This window comes from Triturus cristatus, chromosome 4_1 (assembly GCF_964204655.1).
Source record: "Triturus cristatus chromosome 4_1, aTriCri1.1, whole genome shotgun sequence".
Taxonomy (NCBI): Eukaryota; Metazoa; Chordata; class Amphibia; order Caudata; family Salamandridae; genus Triturus; species Triturus cristatus.
This window is the reverse complement of record NC_140585.1, coordinates 149,719,010-149,746,668: the sequence shown is the minus strand read 5'-3', so window position 1 is coordinate 149,746,668 and position 27,659 is coordinate 149,719,010. Positions and strand designations below refer to the sequence as shown.

The 27,659-nt window shown below is 36.0% G+C and overlaps 41 non-coding genes across 41 annotated transcripts; all 41 read right to left on the bottom strand.

Annotated features, from left to right (window-relative positions):
- Positions 1 to 298: 298 nt before the first annotated feature.
- Positions 299 to 371, bottom strand: TRNAK-UUU (transfer RNA lysine (anticodon UUU)). The gene has a single exon. It is a non-coding gene; the product is annotated as a tRNA-Lys (tRNA).
- Positions 372 to 1,235: 864 nt separating this feature from the next.
- TRNAK-UUU (transfer RNA lysine (anticodon UUU)) lies at positions 1,236 to 1,308 on the bottom strand. Its single transcript has one exon. It is a non-coding gene; the product is annotated as a tRNA-Lys (tRNA).
- Positions 1,309 to 1,767: 459 nt separating this feature from the next.
- Positions 1,768 to 1,858, bottom strand: TRNAR-UCU (transfer RNA arginine (anticodon UCU)). Its single transcript is given in 2 exon segments — positions 1,768 to 1,803; positions 1,822 to 1,858. It is a non-coding gene; the product is annotated as a tRNA-Arg (tRNA).
- Positions 1,859 to 2,199: 341 nt separating this feature from the next.
- On the bottom strand, positions 2,200 to 2,272 carry TRNAK-UUU (transfer RNA lysine (anticodon UUU)). Its single transcript has one exon. It is a non-coding gene; the product is annotated as a tRNA-Lys (tRNA).
- An 864-nt stretch (positions 2,273 to 3,136) lies between these two features.
- On the bottom strand, positions 3,137 to 3,209 carry TRNAK-UUU (transfer RNA lysine (anticodon UUU)). The gene has a single exon. It is a non-coding gene; the product is annotated as a tRNA-Lys (tRNA).
- A 459-nt stretch (positions 3,210 to 3,668) lies between these two features.
- TRNAR-UCU (transfer RNA arginine (anticodon UCU)) lies at positions 3,669 to 3,759 on the bottom strand. Its single transcript is given in 2 exon segments — positions 3,669 to 3,704; positions 3,723 to 3,759. It is a non-coding gene; the product is annotated as a tRNA-Arg (tRNA).
- Positions 3,760 to 4,632: 873 nt separating this feature from the next.
- TRNAR-UCU (transfer RNA arginine (anticodon UCU)) lies at positions 4,633 to 4,723 on the bottom strand. Its single transcript is given in 2 exon segments — positions 4,633 to 4,668; positions 4,687 to 4,723. It is a non-coding gene; the product is annotated as a tRNA-Arg (tRNA).
- A 341-nt stretch (positions 4,724 to 5,064) lies between these two features.
- Positions 5,065 to 5,137, bottom strand: TRNAK-UUU (transfer RNA lysine (anticodon UUU)). The gene has a single exon. It is a non-coding gene; the product is annotated as a tRNA-Lys (tRNA).
- Positions 5,138 to 6,001: 864 nt separating this feature from the next.
- TRNAK-UUU (transfer RNA lysine (anticodon UUU)) lies at positions 6,002 to 6,074 on the bottom strand. Its single transcript has one exon. It is a non-coding gene; the product is annotated as a tRNA-Lys (tRNA).
- Positions 6,075 to 6,533: 459 nt separating this feature from the next.
- Positions 6,534 to 6,624, bottom strand: TRNAR-UCU (transfer RNA arginine (anticodon UCU)). Its single transcript is given in 2 exon segments — positions 6,534 to 6,569; positions 6,588 to 6,624. It is a non-coding gene; the product is annotated as a tRNA-Arg (tRNA).
- Positions 6,625 to 6,965: 341 nt separating this feature from the next.
- On the bottom strand, positions 6,966 to 7,038 carry TRNAK-UUU (transfer RNA lysine (anticodon UUU)). Its single transcript has one exon. It is a non-coding gene; the product is annotated as a tRNA-Lys (tRNA).
- Positions 7,039 to 7,902: 864 nt separating this feature from the next.
- On the bottom strand, positions 7,903 to 7,975 carry TRNAK-UUU (transfer RNA lysine (anticodon UUU)). The gene has a single exon. It is a non-coding gene; the product is annotated as a tRNA-Lys (tRNA).
- Positions 7,976 to 8,434: 459 nt separating this feature from the next.
- Positions 8,435 to 8,525, bottom strand: TRNAR-UCU (transfer RNA arginine (anticodon UCU)). Its single transcript is given in 2 exon segments — positions 8,435 to 8,470; positions 8,489 to 8,525. It is a non-coding gene; the product is annotated as a tRNA-Arg (tRNA).
- A 341-nt stretch (positions 8,526 to 8,866) lies between these two features.
- Positions 8,867 to 8,939, bottom strand: TRNAK-UUU (transfer RNA lysine (anticodon UUU)). The gene has a single exon. It is a non-coding gene; the product is annotated as a tRNA-Lys (tRNA).
- Positions 8,940 to 9,398: 459 nt separating this feature from the next.
- TRNAR-UCU (transfer RNA arginine (anticodon UCU)) lies at positions 9,399 to 9,489 on the bottom strand. The gene is given in 2 exon segments: positions 9,399 to 9,434; positions 9,453 to 9,489. It is a non-coding gene; the product is annotated as a tRNA-Arg (tRNA).
- A 341-nt stretch (positions 9,490 to 9,830) lies between these two features.
- Positions 9,831 to 9,903, bottom strand: TRNAK-UUU (transfer RNA lysine (anticodon UUU)). Its single transcript has one exon. It is a non-coding gene; the product is annotated as a tRNA-Lys (tRNA).
- An 864-nt stretch (positions 9,904 to 10,767) lies between these two features.
- TRNAK-UUU (transfer RNA lysine (anticodon UUU)) lies at positions 10,768 to 10,840 on the bottom strand. The gene has a single exon. It is a non-coding gene; the product is annotated as a tRNA-Lys (tRNA).
- Positions 10,841 to 11,299: 459 nt separating this feature from the next.
- TRNAR-UCU (transfer RNA arginine (anticodon UCU)) lies at positions 11,300 to 11,390 on the bottom strand. The gene is given in 2 exon segments: positions 11,300 to 11,335; positions 11,354 to 11,390. It is a non-coding gene; the product is annotated as a tRNA-Arg (tRNA).
- A 341-nt stretch (positions 11,391 to 11,731) lies between these two features.
- On the bottom strand, positions 11,732 to 11,804 carry TRNAK-UUU (transfer RNA lysine (anticodon UUU)). The gene has a single exon. It is a non-coding gene; the product is annotated as a tRNA-Lys (tRNA).
- Positions 11,805 to 12,668: 864 nt separating this feature from the next.
- On the bottom strand, positions 12,669 to 12,741 carry TRNAK-UUU (transfer RNA lysine (anticodon UUU)). The gene has a single exon. It is a non-coding gene; the product is annotated as a tRNA-Lys (tRNA).
- Positions 12,742 to 13,200: 459 nt separating this feature from the next.
- TRNAR-UCU (transfer RNA arginine (anticodon UCU)) lies at positions 13,201 to 13,291 on the bottom strand. Its single transcript is given in 2 exon segments — positions 13,201 to 13,236; positions 13,255 to 13,291. It is a non-coding gene; the product is annotated as a tRNA-Arg (tRNA).
- Positions 13,292 to 13,632: 341 nt separating this feature from the next.
- TRNAK-UUU (transfer RNA lysine (anticodon UUU)) lies at positions 13,633 to 13,705 on the bottom strand. Its single transcript has one exon. It is a non-coding gene; the product is annotated as a tRNA-Lys (tRNA).
- Positions 13,706 to 14,569: 864 nt separating this feature from the next.
- TRNAK-UUU (transfer RNA lysine (anticodon UUU)) lies at positions 14,570 to 14,642 on the bottom strand. Its single transcript has one exon. It is a non-coding gene; the product is annotated as a tRNA-Lys (tRNA).
- A 459-nt stretch (positions 14,643 to 15,101) lies between these two features.
- Positions 15,102 to 15,192, bottom strand: TRNAR-UCU (transfer RNA arginine (anticodon UCU)). The gene is given in 2 exon segments: positions 15,102 to 15,137; positions 15,156 to 15,192. It is a non-coding gene; the product is annotated as a tRNA-Arg (tRNA).
- Positions 15,193 to 16,065: 873 nt separating this feature from the next.
- On the bottom strand, positions 16,066 to 16,156 carry TRNAR-UCU (transfer RNA arginine (anticodon UCU)). The gene is given in 2 exon segments: positions 16,066 to 16,101; positions 16,120 to 16,156. It is a non-coding gene; the product is annotated as a tRNA-Arg (tRNA).
- Positions 16,157 to 16,497: 341 nt separating this feature from the next.
- Positions 16,498 to 16,570, bottom strand: TRNAK-UUU (transfer RNA lysine (anticodon UUU)). The gene has a single exon. It is a non-coding gene; the product is annotated as a tRNA-Lys (tRNA).
- Positions 16,571 to 17,434: 864 nt separating this feature from the next.
- Positions 17,435 to 17,507, bottom strand: TRNAK-UUU (transfer RNA lysine (anticodon UUU)). The gene has a single exon. It is a non-coding gene; the product is annotated as a tRNA-Lys (tRNA).
- Positions 17,508 to 17,966: 459 nt separating this feature from the next.
- Positions 17,967 to 18,057, bottom strand: TRNAR-UCU (transfer RNA arginine (anticodon UCU)). Its single transcript is given in 2 exon segments — positions 17,967 to 18,002; positions 18,021 to 18,057. It is a non-coding gene; the product is annotated as a tRNA-Arg (tRNA).
- An 873-nt stretch (positions 18,058 to 18,930) lies between these two features.
- Positions 18,931 to 19,021, bottom strand: TRNAR-UCU (transfer RNA arginine (anticodon UCU)). The gene is given in 2 exon segments: positions 18,931 to 18,966; positions 18,985 to 19,021. It is a non-coding gene; the product is annotated as a tRNA-Arg (tRNA).
- Positions 19,022 to 19,362: 341 nt separating this feature from the next.
- On the bottom strand, positions 19,363 to 19,435 carry TRNAK-UUU (transfer RNA lysine (anticodon UUU)). The gene has a single exon. It is a non-coding gene; the product is annotated as a tRNA-Lys (tRNA).
- Positions 19,436 to 20,299: 864 nt separating this feature from the next.
- On the bottom strand, positions 20,300 to 20,372 carry TRNAK-UUU (transfer RNA lysine (anticodon UUU)). Its single transcript has one exon. It is a non-coding gene; the product is annotated as a tRNA-Lys (tRNA).
- A 459-nt stretch (positions 20,373 to 20,831) lies between these two features.
- Positions 20,832 to 20,922, bottom strand: TRNAR-UCU (transfer RNA arginine (anticodon UCU)). The gene is given in 2 exon segments: positions 20,832 to 20,867; positions 20,886 to 20,922. It is a non-coding gene; the product is annotated as a tRNA-Arg (tRNA).
- Positions 20,923 to 21,263: 341 nt separating this feature from the next.
- On the bottom strand, positions 21,264 to 21,336 carry TRNAK-UUU (transfer RNA lysine (anticodon UUU)). The gene has a single exon. It is a non-coding gene; the product is annotated as a tRNA-Lys (tRNA).
- An 864-nt stretch (positions 21,337 to 22,200) lies between these two features.
- On the bottom strand, positions 22,201 to 22,273 carry TRNAK-UUU (transfer RNA lysine (anticodon UUU)). The gene has a single exon. It is a non-coding gene; the product is annotated as a tRNA-Lys (tRNA).
- Positions 22,274 to 22,732: 459 nt separating this feature from the next.
- Positions 22,733 to 22,823, bottom strand: TRNAR-UCU (transfer RNA arginine (anticodon UCU)). Its single transcript is given in 2 exon segments — positions 22,733 to 22,768; positions 22,787 to 22,823. It is a non-coding gene; the product is annotated as a tRNA-Arg (tRNA).
- Positions 22,824 to 23,696: 873 nt separating this feature from the next.
- On the bottom strand, positions 23,697 to 23,787 carry TRNAR-UCU (transfer RNA arginine (anticodon UCU)). The gene is given in 2 exon segments: positions 23,697 to 23,732; positions 23,751 to 23,787. It is a non-coding gene; the product is annotated as a tRNA-Arg (tRNA).
- A 341-nt stretch (positions 23,788 to 24,128) lies between these two features.
- On the bottom strand, positions 24,129 to 24,201 carry TRNAK-UUU (transfer RNA lysine (anticodon UUU)). The gene has a single exon. It is a non-coding gene; the product is annotated as a tRNA-Lys (tRNA).
- An 864-nt stretch (positions 24,202 to 25,065) lies between these two features.
- Positions 25,066 to 25,138, bottom strand: TRNAK-UUU (transfer RNA lysine (anticodon UUU)). Its single transcript has one exon. It is a non-coding gene; the product is annotated as a tRNA-Lys (tRNA).
- A 459-nt stretch (positions 25,139 to 25,597) lies between these two features.
- Positions 25,598 to 25,688, bottom strand: TRNAR-UCU (transfer RNA arginine (anticodon UCU)). The gene is given in 2 exon segments: positions 25,598 to 25,633; positions 25,652 to 25,688. It is a non-coding gene; the product is annotated as a tRNA-Arg (tRNA).
- Positions 25,689 to 26,561: 873 nt separating this feature from the next.
- On the bottom strand, positions 26,562 to 26,652 carry TRNAR-UCU (transfer RNA arginine (anticodon UCU)). The gene is given in 2 exon segments: positions 26,562 to 26,597; positions 26,616 to 26,652. It is a non-coding gene; the product is annotated as a tRNA-Arg (tRNA).
- Positions 26,653 to 26,993: 341 nt separating this feature from the next.
- Positions 26,994 to 27,066, bottom strand: TRNAK-UUU (transfer RNA lysine (anticodon UUU)). The gene has a single exon. It is a non-coding gene; the product is annotated as a tRNA-Lys (tRNA).
- Positions 27,067 to 27,659: the final 593 nt, after the last annotated feature.

Here is a 27,659-nt window from a genome sequence, read left to right as displayed (position 1 = left end):
TGAGCTTTGAGCTGTTGATCAACTTTATAAAGTTCATTGGATACTATAACCATGGCTATATTTTGAATATTGAATTGGGTAAAAGTTATTCACCGTGTCAAACTACATGATACAGTTGGTAAGTCTGCATAAAACTTAAGTTTAGTGTATCGTCATCTGATATATGAGACAGATGGGTTTTTCACTTCTCCATGAAAGACGTTTTTTTTTAATTTTGGTAATGGAATATCTTATTCATCATGCAGTGGAACACAAAAAGAATGTACAATCAGAATACTTTTTCTTTAAAGTAGCCGACCGCCTGAACAGGGACTTGAACCCTGGACCCTCAGATTAAAAGTCTGATGCTCTACCGACTGAGCTATCCAGGCTCTGCAACACTGCAACTAAAAATCAGCTAAAAATGATGTGGACGCACACCAACCTACACTTTAATTCTTAATATGGTTACATATATTAGCAATCAAATATGTAGAGTTTAATAATTAATTGATATTTCAAGCATTTGAAATTTCAGCAGCACACGTAATCTATTTTAAATCCTGAAATTCGTTCTATCTCATTTTCGGCTGACTTAGAAATCATGTCTCTAAATTGACATTGTGAAATTAGTAAAAGGCCAAATACTATTACTAGGTACTAAATTACATGTCCAGCAGTATAACTGGAAATTTACTCTTGGGCATAGATTATGCAACATTTTCAAAGCAAACAGTGTCTGTTTAAATAGACTTTCTTTCACTGCCGTTTTGGTAAATGTCTCTGGTTATGCAGAAGCAGGCATTGTTTGTTACTGTTTCAATTAGTTATAAGATAAAGGAGGGATAAAACTGACCCAGCTAGTATTCCAACCCAAAGACTTTGAATGCTTTCTCTACATTCGCCTAGAACCCCAAGCCGCTATCCATTGCACCAGAGATCCAACCTGATTCAACAAGGTGAACAGAAATTCTCAAATAAAAAGATGAGCTATCAGCGGTTGACCAACTTTATAAAGTGATTTGGAAACTATAAGCAGGGTTCCATTTTGAACATTGAATTGGGGAAAAGATAATCAACATCTCAAACGACATGATACCGTTGCGGTAAGTCTTCTTAACTCTTGTCAAATGGTACACGACCGATGGGTATTTAATGGCTCCATTAAGAGTAACTTGCAATTACTCTAATGGGACTACTCGTTCATTGGATCCTGAAAAGAGCATGTCATTAGAGTACATTTTCTTTAAACAAACTGCCTGAACAGGGACTTGAACCCTGGACCCTCAGATTAAAAGTCTGATGCTCTACCGACTGAGCTATCCAGGCTCTGATACAGCAAACCTCAAAATCACCTAATCAAAATTTGGCAGTGTCCCAACTAACGCTATGTTTCTTAAGATGGTTACCTGAAGAAGGTACCAAATACACTAGAATATAATAATGAATTGATATTTCAAGCATTTGAAATTTCTTCAGTAAATGTAACCTTATTTTTAGTCCTGAAGTTGCTACTATCTCATTTTTTTGCTGACGTCAAATTCATATGTGTTTATTGACATGGTAAAATTAAGGAAGGGCCCAAAATCTTACTTCCGAGTAAATTATATTTTCATCAGTACAGCTGACAATTTCCTCTTCTGCATAGATTACCCAAATTGAACGGTGTCGCTTTAAAATAGACTTCCTTTTACTGACCTTTTTTAGCAAATGATTTTGGTGAAGCAGAAGCATGCATGCATCGCTTATAACTTCTTTAAATAGTTATGAAATACACAGGGATAAAACTGACTCTGGTGGGATTCGAACCCACAGCCTTTGAATACCTTCTTGACATTCACCTAGAAGTCCAATGCGCTATCCATTGCGCCACAGAGCCAATCTACTTGAGTGAGGTGCACAGATATTCAGAAATGAAATAATGAGCTTTGAGCTGTTGATCAACTTTATAAAGTTCATTGGATACTATAACCATGGCTATATTTTGAATATTGAATTGGGTAAAAGTTATTCACCGTGTCAAACTACATGATACAGTTGGTAAGTCTGCATACAACTTAAGTTTAGTGTATCATCATCTGATATATGAGACAGATGGGTTTTTCACTTCTCCATGAAAGACGTTTTTTTTTAATTTTGGTAATGGAATATCTTATTCATCATGCAGTGGAACATAAAAAGAATGTACAATCAGAATACTTTTTCTTTAAAGTAGCCGACCGCCTGAACAGGGACTTGAACCCTGGACCCTCAGATTAAAAGTCTGATGCTCTACCGACTGAGCTATCCAGGCTCTGCAACACTGCAACTAAAAATCAGCTAAAAATGATGTGGACGCACACCAACCTACACTTTAATTCTAAATATGGTTACATATATTAGCAATCAAATATGTAGAGTTTAATAATTAATTGATATTTCAAGCATTTGAAATTTCAGCAGCACACGTAATCTATTTTAAATCCTGAAATTCGTTCTATCTCATTTTCGGCTGACTTAGAAATCATGTCTCTAAATTGACATTGTGAAATTAGTAAAAGGCCAAATACTATTACTAGGTACTAAATTACATGTCCAGCAGTATAACTGGAAATTTACTCTTGGGCATAGATTATGCAACATTTTCAAAGCAAACAGTGTCTGTTTAAATAGACTTTCTTTCACTGCCGTTTTGGTAAATGTCTCTGGTTATGCAGAAGCAGGCATTGTTTGTTACTGTTTCAATTAGTTATAAGATAAAGGAGGGATAAAACTGACCCAGCTAGTATTCCAACCCAAAGACTTGGAATGCTTTCTCTACATTCGCCTAGAACCCCAAGCCGCTATCCATTGCACCAGAGATCCAACCTGATTCAACAAGGTGAACAGAAATTCTCAAATAAAAAGATGAGCTATCAGCGGTTGACCAACTTTATAAAGTGATTTGAAAACTATAAGCAGGGTTCCATTTTGAACATTGAATTGGGGAAAAGATAATCAACATCTCAAACGACATGATACCGTTGCGGTAAGTCTTCTTAACTCTTGTCAAATGGTACACGACCGATGGGTATTTAATGGCTCCATTAAGAGTAACTTGCAATTACTCTAATGGGACTACTCGTTCATTGGATCCTGAAAAGAGAATGTCATTAGAGTACATTTTCTTTAAACAAACCGCCTGAACAGGGACTTGAACCCTGGACCCTCAGATTAAAAGTCTGATGCTCTACCGACTGAGCTATCCAGGCTCTGATACAGCAAACCTCAAAATCACCTAATCAAAATTTGGCAGTGTCCCAACTAACGCTATGTTTCTTAAGATGGTTACCTGAAGAAGGTACCAAATACACTAGAATATAATAATGAATTGATATTTCAAGCATTTGAAATTTCTTCAGTAAATGTAACCTTATTTTTAGTCCTGAAGTTGCTACTATCTCATTTTTTTGCTGACGTCAAATTCATATGTGTTTATTGACATGGTAAAATTAAGGAAGGGCCCAAAATCTTACTTCCGAGTAAATTATATTTTCATCAGTACAGCTGACAATTTCCTCTTCTGCATAGATTACCCAAATTGAACGGTGTCTCTTTAAAATAGACTTCCTTTTACTGACCTTTTTTAGCAAATGATTTTGGTGAAGCAGAAGCATGCATGCATCGCTTATAACTTCTTTAAATAGTTATGAAATACACAGGGATAAAACTGACTCTGGTGGGATTCGAACCCACAGCCTTTGAATACCTTCTTGACATTCACCTAGAAGTCCAATGCGCTATCCATTGCGCCACAGAGCCAATCTGCTTGAGTGAGGTGCACAGATATTCAGAAATGAAATAATGAGCTTTGAGCTGTTGATCAACTTTATAAAGTTCATTGGATACTATAACCATGGCTATATTTTGAATATTGAATTGGGTAAAAGTTATTCACCGTGTCAAACTACATGATACAGTTGGTAAGTCTGCATACAACTTAAGTTTAGTGTATCATCATCTGATATATGAGACAGATGGGTTTTTCACTTCTCCATGAAAGACATTTTTTTTTAATTTTGGTAATGGAATATCTTATTCATCATGCAGTGGAACACAAAAAGAATGTACAATCAGAATACTTTTTCTTTAAAGTAGCCTACCGCCTGAACGGGGACTTGAACCCTGGACCCTCAGATTAAAAGTCTGATGCTCTACCGACTGAGCTATCCAGGCTCTGATACAGCAAACCTCAAAATCACCTAATCAAAATTTGGCAGCGTCCCAACTAACGCTATGTTTCTTAAGATGGTTACCTGAAGAAGGTACCAAATACACTAGAATATAATAATGAATTGATATTTCAAGCATTTGAAATTTCTTCAGTAAATGTAACCTTATTTTTAGTCCTGAAGTTGCTACTATCTCATTTTTTTGCTGACGTCAAATTCATATGTGTTTATTGACATGGTAAAATTAAGGAAGGGCCCAAAATCTTACTTCCGAGTAAATTATATTTTCATCAGTACAGCTGACAATTTCCTCTTCTGCATAGATTACCCAAATTGAACGGTGTCTCTTTAAAATAGACTTCCTTTTACTGACCTTTTTTAGCAAATGATTTTGGTGAAGCAGAAGCATGCATGCATCGCTTATAACTTCTTTAAATAGTTATGAAATAAACAGGGATAAAACTGACTCTGGTGGGATTCGAACCCACAGCCTTTGAATACCTTCTTGACATTCACCTAGAAGTCCAATGCGCTATCCATTGCGCCACAGAGCCAATCTGCTTGAGTGAGGTGCACAGATATTCAGAAATGAAATAATGAGCTTTGAGCTGTTGATCAACTTTATAAAGTTCATTGGATACTATAACCATGGCTATATTTTGAATATTGAATTGGGTAAAAGTTATTCACCGTGTCAAACTACATGATACAGTTGGTAAGTCTGCATAAAACTTAAGTTTAGTGTATCGTCATCTGATATATGAGACAGATGGGTTTTTCACTTCTCCATGAAAGACGTTTTTTTTTAATTTTGGTAATGGAATATCTTATTCATCATGCAGTGGAACACAAAAAGAATGTACAATCAGAATACTTTTTCTTTAAAGTAGCCGACCGCCTGAACAGGGACTTGAACCCTGGACCCTCAGATTAAAAGTCTGATGCTCTACCGACTGAGCTATCCAGGCTCTGCAACACTGCAACTAAAAATCAGCTAAAAATGATGTGGACGCACACCAACCTACACTTTAATTCTTAATATGGTTACATATATTAGCAATCAAATATGTAGAGTTTAATAATTAATTGATATTTCAAGCATTTGAAATTTCAGCAGCACACGTAATCTATTTTAAATCCTGAAATTCGTTCTATCTCATTTTCGGCTGACTTAGAAATCATGTCTCTAAATTGACATTGTGAAATTAGTAAAAGGCCAAATACTATTACTAGGTACTAAATTACATGTCCAGCAGTATAACTGGAAATTTACTCTTGGGCATAGATTATGCAACATTTTCAAAGCAAACAGTGTCTGTTTAAATAGACTTTCTTTCACTGCCGTTTTGGTAAATGTCTCTGGTTATGCAGAAGCAGGCATTGTTTGTTACTGTTTCAATTAGTTATAAGATAAAGGAGGGATAAAACTGACCCAGCTAGTATTCCAACCCAAAGACTTTGAATGCTTTCTCTACATTCGCCTAGAACCCCAAGCCGCTATCCATTGCACCAGAGATCCAACCTGATTCAACAAGGTGAACAGAAATTCTCAAATAAAAAGATGAGCTATCAGCGGTTGACCAACTTTATAAAGTGATTTGGAAACTATAAGCAGGGTTCCATTTTGAACATTGAATTGGGGAAAAGATAATCAACATCTCAAACGACATGATACCGTTGCGGTAAGTCTTCTTAACTCTTGTCAAATGGTACACGACCGATGGGTATTTAATGGCTCCATTAAGAGTAACTTGCAATTACTCTAATGGGACTACTCGTTCATTGGATCCTGAAAAGAGCATGTCATTAGAGTACATTTTCTTTAAACAAACTGCCTGAACAGGGACTTGAACCCTGGACCCTCAGATTAAAAGTCTGATGCTCTACCGACTGAGCTATCCAGGCTCTGATACAGCAAACCTCAAAATCACCTAATCAAAATTTGGCAGTGTCCCAACTAACGCTATGTTTCTTAAGATGGTTACCTGAAGAAGGTACCAAATACACTAGAATATAATAATGAATTGATATTTCAAGCATTTGAAATTTCTTCAGTAAATGTAACCTTATTTTTAGTCCTGAAGTTGCTACTATCTCATTTTTTTGCTGACGTCAAATTCATATGTGTTTATTGACATGGTAAAATTAAGGAAGGGCCCAAAATCTTACTTCCGAGTAAATTATATTTTCATCAGTACAGCTGACAATTTCCTCTTCTGCATAGATTACCCAAATTGAACGGTGTCGCTTTAAAATAGACTTCCTTTTACTGACCTTTTTTAGCAAATGATTTTGGTGAAGCAGAAGCATGCATGCATCGCTTATAACTTCTTTAAATAGTTATGAAATACACAGGGATAAAACTGACTCTGGTGGGATTCGAACCCACAGCCTTTGAATACCTTCTTGACATTCACCTAGAAGTCCAATGCGCTATCCATTGCGCCACAGAGCCAATCTACTTGAGTGAGGTGCACAGATATTCAGAAATGAAATAATGAGCTTTGAGCTGTTGATCAACTTTATAAAGTTCATTGGATACTATAACCATGGCTATATTTTGAATATTGAATTGGGTAAAAGTTATTCACCGTGTCAAACTACATGATACAGTTGGTAAGTCTGCATACAACTTAAGTTTAGTGTATCATCATCTGATATATGAGACAGATGGGTTTTTCACTTCTCCATGAAAGACGTTTTTTTTTAATTTTGGTAATGGAATATCTTATTCATCATGCAGTGGAACATAAAAAGAATGTACAATCAGAATACTTTTTCTTTAAAGTAGCCGACCGCCTGAACAGGGACTTGAACCCTGGACCCTCAGATTAAAAGTCTGATGCTCTACCGACTGAGCTATCCAGGCTCTGCAACACTGCAACTAAAAATCAGCTAAAAATGATGTGGACGCACACCAACCTACACTTTAATTCTTAATATGGTTACATATATTAGCAATCAAATATGTAGAGTTTAATAATTAATTGATATTTCAAGCATTTGAAATTTCAGCAGCACACGTAATCTATTTTAAATCCTGAAATTCGTTCTATCTCATTTTCGGCTGACTTAGAAATCATGTCTCTAAATTGACATTGTGAAATTAGTAAAAGGCCAAATACTATTACTAGGTACTAAATTACATGTCCAGCAGTATAACTGGAAATTTACTCTTGGGCATAGATTATGCAACATTTTCAAAGCAAACAGTGTCTGTTTAAATAGACTTTCTTTCACTGCCGTTTTGGTAAATGTCTCTGGTTATGCAGAAGCAGGCATTGTTTGTTACTGTTTCAATTAGTTATAAGATAAAGGAGGGATAAAACTGACCCAGCTAGTATTCCAACCCAAAGACTTTGAATGCTTTCTCTACATTCGCCTAGAACCCCAAGCCGCTATCCATTGCACCAGAGATCCAACCTGATTCAACAAGGTGAACAGAAATTCTCAAATAAAAAGATGAGCTATCAGCGGTTGACCAACTTTATAAAGTGATTTGAAAACTATAAGCAGGGTTCCATTTTGAACATTGAATTGGGGAAAAGATAATCAACATCTCAAACGACATGATACCGTTGCGGTAAGTCTTCTTAACTCTTGTCAAATGGTACACGACCGATGGGTATTTAATGGCTCCATTAAGAGTAACTTGCAATTACTCTAATGGGACTACTCGTTCATTGGATCCTGAAAAGAGAATGTCATTAGAGTACATTTTCTTTAAACAAACCGCCTGAACAGGGACTTGAACCCTGGACCCTCAGATTAAAAGTCTGATGCTCTACCGACTGAGCTATCCAGGCTCTGATACAGCAAACCTCAAAATCACCTAATCAAAATTTGGCAGTGTCCCAACTAACGCTATGTTTCTTAAGATGGTTACCTGAAGAAGGTACCAAATACACTAGAATATAATAATGAATTGATATTTCAAGCATTTGAAATTTCTTCAGTAAATGTAACCTTATTTTTAGTCCTGAAGTTGCTACTATCTCATTTTTTTGCTGACGTCAAATTCATATGTGTTTATTGACATGGTAAAATTAAGGAAGGGCCCAAAATCTTACTTCCGAGTAAATTATATTTTCATCAGTACAGCTGACAATTTCCTCTTCTGCATAGATTACCCAAATTGAACGGTGTCTCTTTAAAATAGACTTCCTTTTACTGACCTTTTTTAGCAAATGATTTTGGTGAAGCAGAAGCATGCATGCATCGCTTATAACTTCTTTAAATAGTTATGAAATACACAGGGATAAAACTGACTCTGGTGGGATTCGAACCCACAGCCTTTGAATACCTTCTTGACATTCACCTAGAAGTCCAATGCGCTATCCATTGCGCCACAGAGCCAATCTGCTTGAGTGAGGTGCACAGATATTCAGAAATGAAATAATGAGCTTTGAGCTGTTGATCAACTTTATAAAGTTCATTGGATACTATAACCATGGCTATATTTTGAATATTGAATTGGGTAAAAGTTATTCACCGTGTCAAACTACATGATACAGTTGGTAAGTCTGCATACAACTTAAGTTTAGTGTATCATCATCTGATATATGAGACAGATGGGTTTTTCACTTCTCCATGAAAGACATTTTTTTTTAATTTTGGTAATGGAATATCTTATTCATCATGCAGTGGAACACAAAAAGAATGTACAATCAGAATACTTTTTCTTTAAAGTAGCCTACCGCCTGAACAGGGACTTGAACCCTGGACCCTCAGATTAAAAGTCTGATGCTCTACCGACTGAGCTATCCAGGCTCTGATACAGCAAACCTCAAAATCACCTAATCAAAATTTGGCAGCGTCCCAACTAACGCTATGTTTCTTAAGATGGTTACCTGAAGAAGGTACCAAATACACTAGAATATAATAATGAATTGATATTTCAAGCATTTGAAATTTCTTCAGTAAATGTAACCTTATTTTTAGTCCTGAAGTTGCTACTATCTCATTTTTTTGCTGACGTCAAATTCATATGTGTTTATTGACATGGTAAAATTAAGGAAGGGCCCAAAATCTTACTTCCGAGTAAATTATATTTTCATCAGTTCAGCTGACAATTTCCTCTTCTGCATAGATTACCCAAATTGAACGGTGTCTCTTTAAAATAGACTTCCTTTTACTGACCTTTTTTAGCAAATGATTTTGGTGAAGCAGAAGCATGCATGCATCGCTTATAACTTCTTTAAATAGTTATGAAATAAACAGGGATAAAACTGACTCTGGTGGGATTCGAACCCACAGCCTTTGAATACCTTCTTGACATTCACCTAGAAGTCCAATGCGCTATCCATTGCGCCACAGAGCCAATCTGCTTGAGTGAGGTGCACAGATATTCAGAAATGAAATAATGAGCTTTGAGCTGTTGATCAACTTTATAAAGTTCATTGGATACTATAACCATGGCTATATTTTGAATATTGAATTGGGTAAAAGTTATTCACCGTGTCAAACTACATGATACAGTTGGTAAGTCTGCATAAAACTTAAGTTTAGTGTATCGTCATCTGATATATGAGACAGATGGGTTTTTCACTTCTCCATGAAAGACGTTTTTTTTTAATTTTGGTAATGGAATATCTTATTCATCATGCAGTGGAACACAAAAAGAATGTACAATCAGAATACTTTTTCTTTAAAGTAGCCGACCGCCTGAACAGGGACTTGAACCCTGGACCCTCAGATTAAAAGTCTGATGCTCTACCGACTGAGCTATCCAGGCTCTGCAACACTGCAACTAAAAATCAGCTAAAAATGATGTGGACGCACACCAACCTACACTTTAATTCTTAATATGGTTACATATATTAGCAATCAAATATGTAGAGTTTAATAATTAATTGATATTTCAAGCATTTGAAATTTCAGCAGCACACGTAATCTATTTTAAATCCTGAAATTCGTTCTATCTCATTTTCGGCTGACTTAGAAATCATGTCTCTAAATTGACATTGTGAAATTAGTAAAAGGCCAAATACTATTACTAGGTACTAAATTACATGTCCAGCAGTATAACTGGAAATTTACTCTTGGGCATAGATTATGCAACATTTTCAAAGCAAACAGTGTCTGTTTAAATAGACTTTCTTTCACTGCCGTTTTGGTAAATGTCTCTGGTTATGCAGAAGCAGGCATTGTTTGTTACTGTTTCAATTAGTTATAAGATAAAGGAGGGATAAAACTGACCCAGCTAGTATTCCAACCCAAAGACTTTGAATGCTTTCTCTACATTCGCCTAGAACCCCAAGCCGCTATCCATTGCACCAGAGATCCAACCTGATTCAACAAGGTGAACAGAAATTCTCAAATAAAAAGATGAGCTATCAGCGGTTGACCAACTTTATAAAGTGATTTGGAAACTATAAGCAGGGTTCCATTTTGAACATTGAATTGGGGAAAAGATAATCAACATCTCAAACGACATGATACCGTTGCGGTAAGTCTTCTTAACTCTTGTCAAATGGTACACGACCGATGGGTATTTAATGGCTCCATTAAGAGTAACTTGCAATTACTCTAATGGGACTACTCGTTCATTGGATCCTGAAAAGAGCATGTCATTAGAGTACATTTTCTTTAAACAAACCGCCTGAACAGGGACTTGAACCCTGGACCCTCAGATTAAAAGTCTGATGCTCTACCGACTGAGCTATCCAGGCTCTGATACAGCAAACCTCAAAATCACCTAATCAAAATTTGGCAGTGTCCCAACTAACGCTATGTTTCTTAAGATGGTTACCTGAAGAAGGTACCAAATACACTAGAATATAATAATGAATTGATATTTCAAGCATTTGAAATTTCTTCAGTAAATGTAACCTTATTTTTAGTCCTGAAGTTGCTACTATCTCATTTTTTTGCTGACGTCAAATTCATATGTGTTTATTGACATGGTAAAATTAAGGAAGGGCCCAAAATCTTACTTCCGAGTAAATTATATTTTCATCAGTACAGCTGACAATTTCCTCTTCTGCATAGATTACCCAAATTGAACGGTGTCTCTTTAAAATAGACTTCCTTTTACTGACCTTTTTTAGCAAATGATTTTGGTGAAGCAGAAGCATGCATGCATCGCTTATAACTTCTTTAAATAGTTATGAAATAAACAGGGATAAAACTGACTCTGGTGGGATTCGAACCCACAGCCTTTGAATACCTTCTTGACATTCACCTAGAAGTCCAATGCGCTATCCATTGCGCCACAGAGCCAATCTGCTTGAGTGAGGTGCACAGATATTCAGAAATGAAATAATGAGCTTTGAGCTGTTGATCAACTTTATAAAGTTCATTGGATACTATAACCATGGCTATATTTTGAATATTGAATTGGGTAAAAGTTATTCACCGTGTCAAACTACATGATACAGTTGGTAAGTCTGCATAAAACTTAAGTTTAGTGTATCGTCATCTGATATATGAGACAGATGGGTTTTTCACTTCTCCATGAAAGACGTTTTTTTTTAATTTTGGTAATGGAATATCTTATTCATCATGCAGTGGAACACAAAAAGAATGTACAATCAGAATACTTTTTCTTTAAAGTAGCCGACCGCCTGAACAGGGACTTGAACCCTGGACCCTCAGATTAAAAGTCTGATGCTCTACCGACTGAGCTATCCAGGCTCTGCAACACTGCAACTAAAAATCAGCTAAAAATGATGTGGACGCACACCAACCTACACTTTAATTCTTAATATGGTTACATATATTAGCAATCAAATATGTAGAGTTTAATAATTAATTGATATTTCAAGCATTTGAAATTTCAGCAGCACACGTAATCTATTTTAAATCCTGAAATTCGTTCTATCTCATTTTCGGCTGACTTAGAAATCATGTCTCTAAATTGACATTGTGAAATTAGTAAAAGGCCAAATACTATTACTAGGTACTAAATTACATGTCCAGCAGTATAACTGGAAATTTACTCTTGGGCATAGATTATGCAACATTTTCAAAGCAAACAGTGTCTGTTTAAATAGACTTTCTTTCACTGCCGTTTTGGTAAATGTCTCTGGTTATGCAGAAGCAGGCATTGTTTGTTACTGTTTCAATTAGTTATAAGATAAAGGAGGGATAAAACTGACCCAGCTAGTATTCCAACCCAAAGACTTTGAATGCTTTCTCTACATTCGCCTAGAACCCCAAGCCGCTATCCATTGCACCAGAGATCCAACCTGATTCAACAAGGTGAACAGAAATTCTCAAATAAAAAGATGAGCTATCAGCGGTTGACCAACTTTATAAAGTGATTTGGAAACTATAAGCAGGGTTCCATTTTGAACATTGAATTGGGGAAAAGATAATCAACATCTCAAACGACATGATACCGTTGCGGTAAGTCTTCTTAACTCTTGTCAAATGGTACACGACCGATGGGTATTTAATGGCTCCATTAAGAGTAACTTGCAATTACTCTAATGGGACTACTCGTTCATTGGATCCTGAAAAGAGCATGTCATTAGAGTACATTTTCTTTAAACAAACTGCCTGAACAGGGACTTGAACCCTGGACCCTCAGATTAAAAGTCTGATGCTCTACCGACTGAGCTATCCAGGCTCTGATACAGCAAACCTCAAAATCACCTAATCAAAATTTGGCAGTGTCCCAACTAACGCTATGTTTCTTAAGATGGTTACCTGAAGAAGGTACCAAATACACTAGAATATAATAATGAATTGATATTTCAAGCATTTGAAATTTCTTCAGTAAATGTAACCTTATTTTTAGTCCTGAAGTTGCTACTATCTCATTTTTTTGCTGACGTCAAATTCATATGTGTTTATTGACATGGTAAAATTAAGGAAGGGCCCAAAATCTTACTTCCGAGTAAATTATATTTTCATCAGTACAGCTGACAATTTCCTCTTCTGCATAGATTACCCAAATTGAACGGTGTCGCTTTAAAATAGACTTCCTTTTACTGACCTTTTTTAGCAAATGATTTTGGTGAAGCAGAAGCATGCATGCATCGCTTATAACTTCTTTAAATAGTTATGAAATACACAGGGATAAAACTGACTCTGGTGGGATTCGAACCCACAGCCTTTGAATACCTTCTTGACATTCACCTAGAAGTCCAATGCGCTATCCATTGCGCCACAGAGCCAATCTACTTGAGTGAGGTGCACAGATATTCAGAAATGAAATAATGAGCTTTGAGCTGTTGATCAACTTTATAAAGTTCATTGGATACTATAACCATGGCTATATTTTGAATATTGAATTGGGTAAAAGTTATTCACCGTGTCAAACTACATGATACAGTTGGTAAGTCTGCATACAACTTAAGTTTAGTGTATCATCATCTGATATATGAGACAGATGGGTTTTTCACTTCTCCATGAAAGACGTTTTTTTTTAATTTTGGTAATGGAATATCTTATTCATCATGCAGTGGAACATAAAAAGAATGTACAATCAGAATACTTTTTCTTTAAAGTAGCCGACCGCCTGAACAGGGACTTGAACCCTGGACCCTCAGATTAAAAGTCTGATGCTCTACCGACTGAGCTATCCAGGCTCTGCAACACTGCAACTAAAAATCAGCTAAAAATGATGTGGACGCACACCAACCTACACTTTAATTCTTAATATGGTTACATATATTAGCAATCAAATATGTAGAGTTTAATAATTAATTGATATTTCAAGCATTTGAAATTTCAGCAGCACACGTAATCTATTTTAAATCCTGAAATTCGTTCTATCTCATTTTCGGCTGACTTAGAAATCATGTCTCTAAATTGACATTGTGAAATTAGTAAAAGGCCAAATACTATTACTAGGTACTAAATTACATGTCCAGCAGTATAACTGGAAATTTACTCTTGGGCATAGATTATGCAACATTTTCAAAGCAAACAGTGTCTGTTTAAATAGACTTTCTTTCACTGCCGTTTTGGTAAATGTCTCTGGTTATGCAGAAGCAGGCATTGTTTGTTACTGTTTCAATTAGTTATAAGATAAAGGAGGGATAAAACTGACCCAGCTAGTATTCCAACCCAAAGACTTTGAATGCTTTCTCTACATTCGCCTAGAACCCCAAGCCGCTATCCATTGCACCAGAGATCCAACCTGATTCAACAAGGTGAACAGAAATTCTCAAATAAAAAGATGAGCTATCAGCGGTTGACCAACTTTATAAAGTGATTTGAAAACTATAAGCAGGGTTCCATTTTGAACATTGAATTGGGGAAAAGATAATCAACATCTCAAACGACATGATACCGTTGCGGTAAGTCTTCTTAACTCTTGTCAAATGGTACACGACCGATGGGTATTTAATGGCTCCATTAAGAGTAACTTGCAATTACTCTAATGGGACTACTCGTTCATTGGATCCTGAAAAGAGAATGTCATTAGAGTACATTTTCTTTAAACAAACCGCCTGAACAGGGACTTGAACCCTGGACCCTCAGATTAAAAGTCTGATGCTCTACCGACTGAGCTATCCAGGCTCTGATACAGCAAACCTCAAAATCACCTAATCAAAATTTGGCAGTGTCCCAACTAACGCTATGTTTCTTAAGATGGTTACCTGAAGAAGGTACCAAATACACTAGAATATAATAATGAATTGATATTTCAAGCATTTGAAATTTCTTCAGTAAATGTAACCTTATTTTTAGTCCTGAAGTTGCTACTATCTCATTTTTTTGCTGACGTCAAATTCATATGTGTTTATTGACATGGTAAAATTAAGGAAGGGCCCAAAATCTTACTTCCGAGTAAATTATATTTTCATCAGTACAGCTGACAATTTCCTCTTCTGCATAGATTACCCAAATTGAACGGTGTCTCTTTAAAATAGACTTCCTTTTACTGACCTTTTTTAGCAAATGATTTTGGTGAAGCAGAAGCATGCATGCATCGCTTATAACTTCTTTAAATAGTTATGAAATACACAGGGATAAAACTGACTCTGGTGGGATTCGAACCCACAGCCTTTGAATACCTTCTTGACATTCACCTAGAAGTCCAATGCGCTATCCATTGCGCCACAGAGCCAATCTGCTTGAGTGAGGTGCACAGATATTCAGAAATGAAATAATGAGCTTTGAGCTGTTGATCAACTTTATAAAGTTCATTGGATACTATAACCATGGCTATATTTTGAATATTGAATTGGGTAAAAGTTATTCACCGTGTCAAACTACATGATACAGTTGGTAAGTCTGCATACAACTTAAGTTTAGTGTATCATCATCTGATATATGAGACAGATGGGTTTTTCACTTCTCCATGAAAGACATTTTTTTTTAATTTTGGTAATGGAATATCTTATTCATCATGCAGTGGAACACAAAAAGAATGTACAATCAGAATACTTTTTCTTTAAAGTAGCCTACCGCCTGAACGGGGACTTGAACCCTGGACCCTCAGATTAAAAGTCTGATGCTCTACCGACTGAGCTATCCAGGCTCTGATACAGCAAACCTCAAAATCACCTAATCAAAATTTGGCAGCGTCCCAACTAACGCTATGTTTCTTAAGATGGTTACCTGAAAAAGGTACCAAATACACTAGAATATAATAATGAATTGATATTTCAAGCATTTGAAATTTCTTCAGTAAATGTAACCTTATTTTTAGTCCTGAAGTTGCTACTATCTCATTTTTTTGCTGACGTCAAATTCATATGTGTTTATTGACATGGTAAAATTAAGGAAGGGCCCAAAATCTTACTTCCGAGTAAATTATATTTTCATCAGTACAGCTGACAATTTCCTCTTCTGCATAGATTACCCAAATTGAACGGTGTCTCTTTAAAATAGACTTCCTTTTACTGACCTTTTTTAGCAAATGATTTTGGTGAAGCAGAAGCATGCATGCATCGCTTATAACTTCTTTAAATAGTTATGAAATAAACAGGGATAAAACTGACTCTGGTGGGATTCGAACCCACAGCCTTTGAATACCTTCTTGACATTCACCTAGAAGTCCAATGCGCTATCCATTGCGCCACAGAGCCAATCTGCTTGAGTGAGGTGCACAGATATTCAGAAATGAAATAATGAGCTTTGAGCTGTTGATCAACTTTATAAAGTTCATTGGATACTATAACCATGGCTATATTTTGAATATTGAATTGGGTAAAAGTTATTCACCGTGTCAAACTACATGATACAGTTGGTAAGTCTGCATAAAACTTAAGTTTAGTGTATCGTCATCTGATATATGAGACAGATGGGTTTTTCACTTCTCCATGAAAGACGTTTTTTTTTAATTTTGGTAATGGAATATCTTATTCATCATGCAGTGGAACACAAAAAGAATGTACAATCAGAATACTTTTTCTTTAAAGTAGCCGACCGCCTGAACAGGGACTTGAACCCTGGACCCTCAGATTAAAAGTCTGATGCTCTACCGACTGAGCTATCCAGGCTCTGCAACACTGCAACTAAAAATCAGCTAAAAATGATGTGGACGCACACCAACCTACACTTTAATTCTTAATATGGTTACATATATTAGCAATCAAATATGTAGAGTTTAATAATTAATTGATATTTCAAGCATTTGAAATTTCAGCAGCACACGTAATCTATTTTAAATCCTGAAATTCGTTCTATCTCATTTTCGGCTGACTTAGAAATCATGTCTCTAAATTGACATTGTGAAATTAGTAAAAGGCCAAATACTATTACTAGGTACTAAATTACATGTCCAGCAGTATAACTGGAAATTTACTCTTGGGCATAGATTATGCAACATTTTCAAAGCAAACAGTGTCTGTTTAAATAGACTTTCTTTCACTGCCGTTTTGGTAAATGTCTCTGGTTATGCAGAAGCAGGCATTGTTTGTTACTGTTTCAATTAGTTATAAGATAAAGGAGGGATAAAACTGACCCAGCTAGTATTCCAACCCAAAGACTTTGAATGCTTTCTCTACATTCGCCTAGAACCCCAAGCCGCTATCCATTGCACCAGAGATCCAACCTGATTCAACAAGGTGAACAGAAATTCTCAAATAAAAAGATGAGCTATCAGCGGTTGACCAACTTTATAAAGTGATTTGGAAACTATAAGCAGGGTTCCATTTTGAACATTGAATTGGGGAAAAGATAATCAACATCTCAAACGACATGATACCGTTGCGGTAAGTCTTCTTAACTCTTGTCAAATGGTACACGACCGATGGGTATTTAATGGCTCCATTAAGAGTAACTTGCAATTACTCTAATGGGACTACTCGTTCATTGGATCCTGAAAAGAGCATGTCATTAGAGTACATTTTCTTTAAACAAACCGCCTGAACAGGGACTTGAACCCTGGACCCTCAGATTAAAAGTCTGATGCTCTACCGACTGAGCTATCCAGGCTCTGATACAGCAAACCTCAAAATCACCTAATCAAAATTTGGCAGTGTCCCAACTAACGCTATGTTTCTTAAGATGGTTACCTGAAGAAGGTACCAAATACACTAGAATATAATAATGAATTGATATTTCAAGCATTTGAAATTTCTTCAGTAAATGTAACCTTATTTTTAGTCCTGAAGTTGCTACTATCTCATTTTTTTGCTGACGTCAAATTCATATGTGTTTATTGACATGGTAAAATTAAGGAAGGGCCCAAAATCTTACTTCCGAGTAAATTATATTTTCATCAGTACAGCTGACAATTTCCTCTTCTGCATAGATTACCCAAATTGAACGGTGTCTCTTTAAAATAGACTTCCTTTTACTGACCTTTTTTAGCAAATGATTTTGGTGAAGCAGAAGCATGCATGCATCGCTTATAACTTCTTTAAATAGTTATGAAATAAACAGGGATAAAACTGACTCTGGTGGGATTCGAACCCACAGCCTTTGAATACCTTCTTGACATTCACCTAGAAGTCCAATGCGCTATCCATTGCGCCACAGAGCCAATCTGCTTGAGTGAGGTGCACAGATATTCAGAAATGAAATAATGAGCTTTGAGCTGTTGATCAACTTTATAAAGTTCATTGGATACTATAACCATGGCTATATTTTGAATATTGAATTGGGTAAAAGTTATTCACCGTGTCAAACTACATGATACAGTTGGTAAGTCTGCATACAACTTAAGTTTAGTGTATCATCATCTGATATATGAGACAGATGGGTTTTTCACTTCTCCATGAAAGACATTTTTTTTTAATTTTGGTAATGGAATATCTTATTCATCATGCAGTGGAACACAAAAAGAATGTACAATCAGAATACTTTTTCTTTGAAGTAGCCTACCGCCTGAACGGGGACTTGAACCCTGGACCCTCAGATTAAAAGTCTGATGCTCTACCGACTGAGCTATCCAGGCTCTGATACAGCAAACCTCAAAATCACCTAATCAAAATTTGGCAGCGTCCCAACTAACGCTATGTTTCTTAAGATGGTTACCTGAAGAAGGTACCAAATACACTAGAATATAATAATGAATTGATATTTCAAGCATTTGAAATTTCTTCAGTAAATGTAACCTTATTTTTAGTCCTGAAGTTGCTACTATCTCATTTTTTTGCTGACGTCAAATTCATATGTGTTTATTGACATGGTAAAATTAAGGAAGGGCCCAAAATCTTACTTCCGAGTAAATTATATTTTCATCAGTACAGCTGACAATTTCCTCTTCTGCATAGATTACCCAAATTGAACGGTGTCTCTTTAAAATAGACTTCCTTTTACTGATCTTTTTTAGCAAATGATTTTGGTGAAGCAGAAGCATGCATGCATCGCTTATAACTTCTTTAAATAGTTATGAAATACACAGGGATAAAACTGACTCTGGTGGGATTCGAACCCACAGCCTTTGAATACCTTCTTGACATTCACCTAGAAGTCCAATGCGCTATCCATTGCGCCACAGAGCCAATCTGCTTGAGTGAGGTGCACAGATATTCAGAAATGAAATAATGAGCTTTGAGCTGTTGATCAACTTTATAAAGTTCATTGGATACTATAACCATGGCTATATTTTGAATATTGAATTGGGTAAAAGTTATTCACCGTGTCAAACTACATGATACAGTTGGTAAGTCTGCATACAACTTAAGTTTAGTGTATCGTCATCTGATATATGAGACAGATGGGTTTTTCACTTCTCCATGAAAGACGTTTTTTTTTAATTTTGGTAATGGAATATCTTATTCATCATGCAGTGGAACACAAAAAGAATGTACAATCAGAATACTTTTTCTTTAAAGTAGCCGACCGCCTGAACAGGGACTTGAACCCTGGACCCTCAGATTAAAAGTCTGATGCTCTACCGACTGAGCTATCCAGGCTCTGCAACACTGCAACTAAAAATCAGCTAAAAATGATGTGGACGCACACCAACCTACACTTTAATTCTTAATATGGTTACATATATTAGCAATCAAATATGTAGAGTTTAATAATTAATTGATATTTCAAGCATTTGAAATTTCAGCAGCACACGTAATCTATTTTAAATCCTGAAATTCGTTCTATCTCATTTTCGGCTGACTTAGAAATCATGTCTCTAAATTGACATTGTGAAATTAGTAAAAGGCCAAATACTATTACTAGGTACTAAATTACATGTCCAGCAGTATAACTGGAAATTTACTCTTGGGCATAGATTATGCAACATTTTCAAAGCAAACAGTGTCTGTTTAAATAGACTTTCTTTCACTGCCGTTTTGGTAAATGTCTCTGGTTATGCAGAAGCAGGCATTGTTTGTTACTGTTTCAATTAGTTATAAGATAAAGGAGGGATAAAACTGACCCAGCTAGTATTCCAACCCAAAGACTTTGAATGCTTTCTCTACATTCGCCTAGAACCCCAAGCCGCTATCCATTGCACCAGAGATCCAACCTGATTCAACAAGGTGAACAGAAATTCTCAAATAAAAAGATGAGCTATCAGCGGTTGACCAACTTTATAAAGTGATTTGGAAACTATAAGCAGGGTTCCATTTTGAACATTGAATTGGGGAAAAGATAATCAACATCTCAAACGACATGATACCGTTGCGGTAAGTCTTCTTAACTCTTGTCAAATGGTACACGACCGATGGGTATTTAATGGCTCCATTAAGAGTAACTTGCAATTACTCTAATGGGACTACTCGTTCATTGGATCCTGAAAAGAGCATGTCATTAGAGTACATTTTCTTTAAACAAACCGCCTGAACAGGGACTTGAACCCTGGACCCTCAGATTAAAAGTCTGATGCTCTACCGACTGAGCTATCCAGGCTCTGATACAGCAAACCTCAAAATCACCTAATCAAAATTTGGCAGTGTCCCAACTAACGCTATGTTTCTTAAGATGGTTACCTGAAGAAGGTACCAAATACACTAGAATATAATAATGAATTGATATTTCAAGCATTTGAAATTTCTTCAGTAAATGTAACCTTATTTTTAGTCCTGAAGTTGCTACTATCTCATTTTTTTGCTGACGTCAAATTCATATGTGTTTATTGACATGGTAAAATTAAGGAAGGGCCCAAAATCTTACTTCCGAGTAAATTATATTTTCATCAGTACAGCTGACAATTTCCTCTTCTGCATAGATTACCCAAATTGAACGGTGTCTCTTTAAAATAGACTTCCTTTTACTGACCTTTTTTAGCAAATGATTTTGGTGAAGCAGAAGCATGCATGCATCGCTTATAACTTCTTTAAATAGTTATGAAATAAACAGGGATAAAACTGACTCTGGTGGGATTCGAACCCACAGCCTTTGAATACCTTCTTGACATTCACCTAGAAGTCCAATGCGCTATCCATTGCGCCACAGAGCCAATCTGCTTGAGTGAGGTGCACAGATATTCAGAAATGAAATAATGAGCTTTGAGCTGTTGATCAACTTTATAAAGTTCATTGGATACTATAACCATGGCTATATTTTGAATATTGAATTGGGTAAAAGTTATTCACCGTGTCAAACTACATGATACAGTTGGTAAGTCTGCATACAACTTAAGTTTAGTGTATCATCATCTGATATATGAGACAGATGGGTTTTTCACTTATCCATGAAAGACGTTTTTTTTTAATTTTGGTAATGGAATATCTTATTCATCATGCAGTGGAACACAAAAAGAATGTACAATCAGAATACTTTTTCTTTAAAGTAGCCGACCGCCTGAACAGGGACTTGAACCCTGGACCCTCAGATTAAAAGTCTGATGCTCTACCGACTGAGCTATCCAGGCTCTGCAACACTGCAACTAAAAATCAGCTAAAAATGATGTGGACGCACACCAACCTACACTTTAATTCTTAATATGGTTACATATATTAGCAATCAAATATGTAGAGTTTAATAATTAATTGATATTTCAAGCATTTGAAATTTCAGCAGCACACGTAATCTATTTTAAATCCTGAAATTCGTTCTATCTCATTTTCGGCTGACTTAGAAATCATGTCTCTAAATTGACATTGTGAAATTAGTAAAAGGCCAAATACTATTACTAGGTACTAAATTACATGTCCAGCAGTATAACTGGAAATTTACTCTTGGGCATAGATTATGCAACATTTTCAAAGCAAACAGTGTCTGTTTAAATAGACTTTCTTTCACTGCCGTTTTGGTAAATGTCTCTGGTTATGCAGAAGCAGGCATTGTTTGTTACTGTTTCAATTAGTTATAAGATAAAGGAGGGATAAAACTGACCCAGCTAGTATTCCAACCCAAAGACTTTGAATGCTTTCTCTACATTCGCCTAGAACCCCAAGCCGCTATCCATTGCACCAGAGATCCAACCTGATTCAACAAGGTGAACAGAAATTCTCAAATAAAAAGATGAGCTATCAGCGGTTGACCAACTTTATAAAGTGATTTGAAAACTATAAGCAGGGTTCCATTTTGAACATTGAATTGGGGAAAAGATAATCAACATCTCAAACGACATGATACCGTTGCGGTAAGTCTTCTTAACTCTTGTCAAATGGTACACGACCGATGGGTATTTAATGGCTCCATTAAGAGTAACTTGCAATTACTCTAATGGGACTACTCGTTCATTGGATCCTGAAAAGAGAATGTCATTAGAGTACATTTTCTTTAAACAAACCGCCTGAACAGGGACTTGAACCCTGGACCCTCAGATTAAAAGTCTGATGCTCTACCGACTGAGCTATCCAGGCTCTGATACAGCAAACCTCAAAATCACCTAATCAAAATTTGGCAGTGTCCCAACTAACGCTATGTTTCTTAAGATGGTTACCTGAAGAAGGTACCAAATACACTAGAATATAATAATGAATTGATATTTCAAGCATTTGAAATTTCTTCAGTAAATGTAACCTTATTTTTAGTCCTGAAGTTGCTACTATCTCATTTTTTTGCTGACGTCAAATTCATATGTGTTTATTGACATGGTAAAATTAAGGAAGGGCCCAAAATCTTACTTCCGAGTAAATTATATTTTCATCAGTACAGCTGACAATTTCCTCTTCTGCATAGATTACCCAAATTGAACGGTGTCTCTTTAAAATAGACTTCCTTTTACTGACCTTTTTTAGCAAATGATTTTGGTGAAGCAGAAGCATGCATGCATCGCTTATAACTTCTTTAAATAGTTATGAAATACACAGGGATAAAACTGACTCTGGTGGGATTCGAACCCACAGCCTTTGAATACCTTCTTGACATTCACCTAGAAGTCCAATGCGCTATCCATTGCGCCACAGAGCCAATCTGCTTGAGTGAGGTGCACAGATATTCAGAAATGAAATAATGAGCTTTGAGCTGTTGATCAACTTTATAAAGTTCATTGGATACTATAACCATGGCTATATTTTGAATATTGAATTGGGTAAAAGTTATTCACCGTGTCAAACTACATGATACAGTTGGTAAGTCTGCATACAACTTAAGTTTAGTGTATCATCATCTGATATATGAGACAGATGGGTTTTTCACTTCTCCATGAAAGACATTTTTTTTTAATTTTGGTAATGGAATATCTTATTCATCATGCAGTGGAACACAAAAAGAATGTACAATCAGAATACTTTTTCTTTAAAGTAGCCTACCGCCTGAACGGGGACTTGAACCCTGGACCCTCAGATTAAAAGTCTGATGCTCTACCGACTGAGCTATCCAGGCTCTGATACAGCAAACCTCAAAATCACCTAATCAAAATTTGGCAGCGTCCCAACTAACGCTATGTTTCTTAAGATGGTTACCTGAAGAAGGTACCAAATACACTAGAATATAATAATGAATTGATATTTCAAGCATTTGAAATTTCTTCAGTAAATGTAACCTTATTTTTAGTCCTGAAGTTGCTACTATCTCATTTTTTTGCTGACGTCAAATTCATATGTGTTTATTGACATGGTAAAATTAAGGAAGGGCCCAAAATCTTACTTCCGAGTAAATTATATTTTCATCAGTACAGCTGACAATTTCCTCTTCTGCATAGATTACCCAAATTGAACGGTGTCTCTTTAAAATAGACTTCCTTTTACTGACCTTTTTTAGCAAATGATTTTGGTGAAGCAGAAGCATGCATGCATCGCTTATAACTTCTTTAAATAGTTATGAAATAAACAGGGATAAAACTGACTCTGGTGGGATTCGAACCCACAGCCTTTGAATACCTTCTTGACATTCACCTAGAAGTCCAATGCGCTATCCATTGCGCCACAGAGCCAATCTGCTTGAGTGAGGTGCACAGATATTCAGAAATGAAATAATGAGCTTTGAGCTGTTGATCAACTTTATAAAGTTCATTGGATACTATAACCATGGCTATATTTTGAATATTGAATTGGGTAAAAGTTATTCACCGTGTCAAACTACATGATACAGTTGGTAAGTCTGCATAAAACTTAAGTTTAGTGTATCGTCATCTGATATATGAGACAGATGGGTTTTTCACTTCTCCATGAAAGACGTTTTTTTTTAATTTTGGTAATGGAATATCTTATTCATCATGCAGTGGAACACAAAAAGAATGTACAATCAGAATTCTTTTTCTTTAAAGTAGCCGACCGCCTGAACAGGGACTTGAACCCTGGACCCTCAGATTAAAAGTCTGATGCTCTACCGACTGAGCTATCCAGGCTCTGCAACACTGCAACTAAAAATCAGCTAAAAATGATGTGGACGCACACCAACCTACACTTTAATTCTTAATATGGTTACATATATTAGCAATCAAATATGTAGAGTTTAATAATTAATTGATATTTCAAGCATTTGAAATTTCAGCAGCACACGTAATCTATTTTAAATCCTGAAATTCGTTCTATCTCATTTTCGGCTGACTTAGAAATCATGTCTCTAAATTGACATTGTGAAATTAGTAAAAGGCCAAATACTATTACTAGGTACTAAATTACATGTCCAGCAGTATAACTGGAAATTTACTCTTGGGCATAGATTATGCAACATTTTCAAAGCAAACAGTGTCTGTTTAAATAGACTTTCTTTCACTGCCGTTTTGGTAAATGTCTCTGGTTATGCAGAAGCAGGCATTGTTTGTTACTGTTTCAATTAGTTATAAGATAAAGGAGGGATAAAACTGACCCAGCTAGTATTCCAACCCAAAGACTTTGAATGCTTTCTCTACATTCGCCTAGAACCCCAAGCCGCTATCCATTGCACCAGAGATCCAACCTGATTCAACAAGGTGAACAGAAATTCTCAAATAAAAAGATGAGCTATCAGCGGTTGACCAACTTTATAAAGTGATTTGGAAACTATAAGCAGGGTTCCATTTTGAACATTGAATTGGGGAAAAGATAATCAACATCTCAAACGACATGATACCGTTGCGGTAAGTCTTCTTAACTCTTGTCAAATGGTACACGACCGATGGGTATTTAATGGCTCCATTAAGAGTAACTTGCAATTACTCTAATGGGACTACTCGTTCATTGGATCCTGAAAAGAGCATGTCATTAGAGTACATTTTCTTTAAACAAACCGCCTGAACAGGGACTTGAACCCTGGACCCTCAGATTAAAAGTCTGATGCTCTACCGACTGAGCTATCCAGGCTCTGATACAGCAAACCTCAAAATCACCTAATCAAAATTTGGCAGTGTCCCAACTAACGCTATGTTTCTTAAGATGGTTACCTGAAGAAGGTACCAAATACACTAGAATATAATAATGAATTGATATTTCAAGCATTTGAAATTTCTTCAGTAAATGTAACCTTATTTTTAGTCCTGAAGTTGCTACTATCTCATTTTTTTGCTGACGTCAAATTCATATGTGTTTATTGACATGGTAAAATTAAGGAAGGGCCCAAAATCTTACTTCCGAGTAAATTATATTTTCATCAGTACAGCTGACAATTTCCTCTTCTGCATAGATTACCCAAATTGAACGGTGTCTCTTTAAAATAGACTTCCTTTTACTGACCTTTTTTAGCAAATGATTTTGGTGAAGCAGAAGCATGCATGCATCGCTTATAACTTCTTTAAATAGTTATGAAATAAACAGGGATAAAACTGACTCTGGTGGGATTCGAACCCACAGCCTTTGAATACCTTCTTGACATTCACCTAGAAGTCCAATGCGCTATCCATTGCGCCACAGAGCCAATCTGCTTGAGTGAGGTGCACAGATATTCAGAAATGAAATAATGAGCTTTGAGCTGTTGATCAACTTTATAAAGTTCATTGGATACTATAACCATGGCTATATTTTGAATATTGAATTGGGTAAAAGTTATTCACCGTGTCAAACTACATGATACAGTTGGTAAGTCTGCATACAACTTAAGTTTAGTGTATCATCATCTGATATATGAGACAGATGGGTTTTTCACTTCTCCATGAAAGACATTTTTTTTTAATTTTGGTAATGGAATATCTTATTCATCATGCAGTGGAACACAAAAAGAATGTACAATCAGAATACTTTTTCTTTGAAGTAGCCTACCGCCTGAACGGGGACTTGAACCCTGGACCCTCAGATTAAAAGTCTGATGCTCTACCGACTGAGCTATCCAGGCTCTGATACAGCAAACCTCAAAATCACCTAATCAAAATTTGGCAGCGTCCCAACTAACGCTATGTTTCTTAAGATGGTTACCTGAAGAAGGTACCAAATACACTAGAATATAATAATGAATTGATATTTCAAGCATTTGAAATTTCTTCAGTAAATGTAACCTTATTTTTAGTCCTGAAGTTGCTACTATCTCATTTTTTTGCTGACGTCAAATTCATATGTGTTTATTGACATGGTAAAATTAAGGAAGGGCCCAAAATCTTACTTCCGAGTAAATTATATTTTCATCAGTACAGCTGACAATTTCCTCTTCTGCATAGATTACCCAAATTGAACGGTGTCTCTTTAAAATAGACTTCCTTTTACTGACCTTTTTTAGCAAATGATTTTGGTGAAGCAGAAGCATGCATGCATCGCTTATAACTTCTTTAAATAGTTATGAAATAAACAGGGATAAAACTGACTCTGGTGGGATTCGAACCCACAGCCTTTGAATACCTTCTTGACATTCACCTAGAAGTCCAATGCGCTATCCATTGCGCCACAGAGCCAATCTGCTTGAGTGAGGTGCACAGATATTCAGAAATGAAATAATGAGCTTTGAGCTGTTGATCAACTTTATAAAGTTCATTGGATACTATAACCATGGCTATATTTTGAATATTGAATTGGGTAAAAGTTATTCACCGTGTCAAACTACATGATACAGTTGGTAAGTCTGCATAAAACTTAAGTTTAGTGTATCGTCATCTGATATATGAGACAGATGGGTTTTTCACTTCTCCATGAAAGACGTTTTTTTTTAATTTTGGTAATGGAATATCTTATTCATCATGCAGTGGAACACAAAAAGAATGTACAATCAGAATTCTTTTTCTTTAAAGTAGCCGACCGCCTGAACAGGGACTTGAACCCTGGACCCTCAGATTAAAAGTCTGATGCTCTACCGACTGAGCTATCCAGGCTCTGCAACACTGCAACTAAAAATCAGCTAAAAATGATGTGGACGCACACCAACCTACACTTTAATTCTTAATATGGTTACATATATTAGCAATCAAATATGTAGAGTTTAATAATTAATTGATATTTCAAGCATTTGAAATTTCAGCAGCACACGTAATCTATTTTAAATCCTGAAATTCGTTCTATCTCATTTTCGGCTGACTTAGAAATCATGTCTCTAAATTGACATTGTGAAATTAGTAAAAGGCCAAATACTATTACTAGGTACTAAATTACATGTCCAGCAGTATAACTGGAAATTTACTCTTGGGCATAGATTATGCAACATTTTCAAAGCAAACAGTGTCTGTTTAAATAGACTTTCTTTCACTGCCGTTTTGGTAAATGTCTCTGGTTATGCAGAAGCAGGCATTGTTTGTTACTGTTTCAATTAGTTATAAGATAAAGGAGGGATAAAACTGACCCAGCTAGTATTCCAACCCAAAGACTTTGAATGCTTTCTCTACATTCGCCTAGAACCCCAAGCCGCTATCCATTGCACCAGAGATCCAACCTGATTCAACAAGGTGAACAGAAATTCTCAAATAAAAAG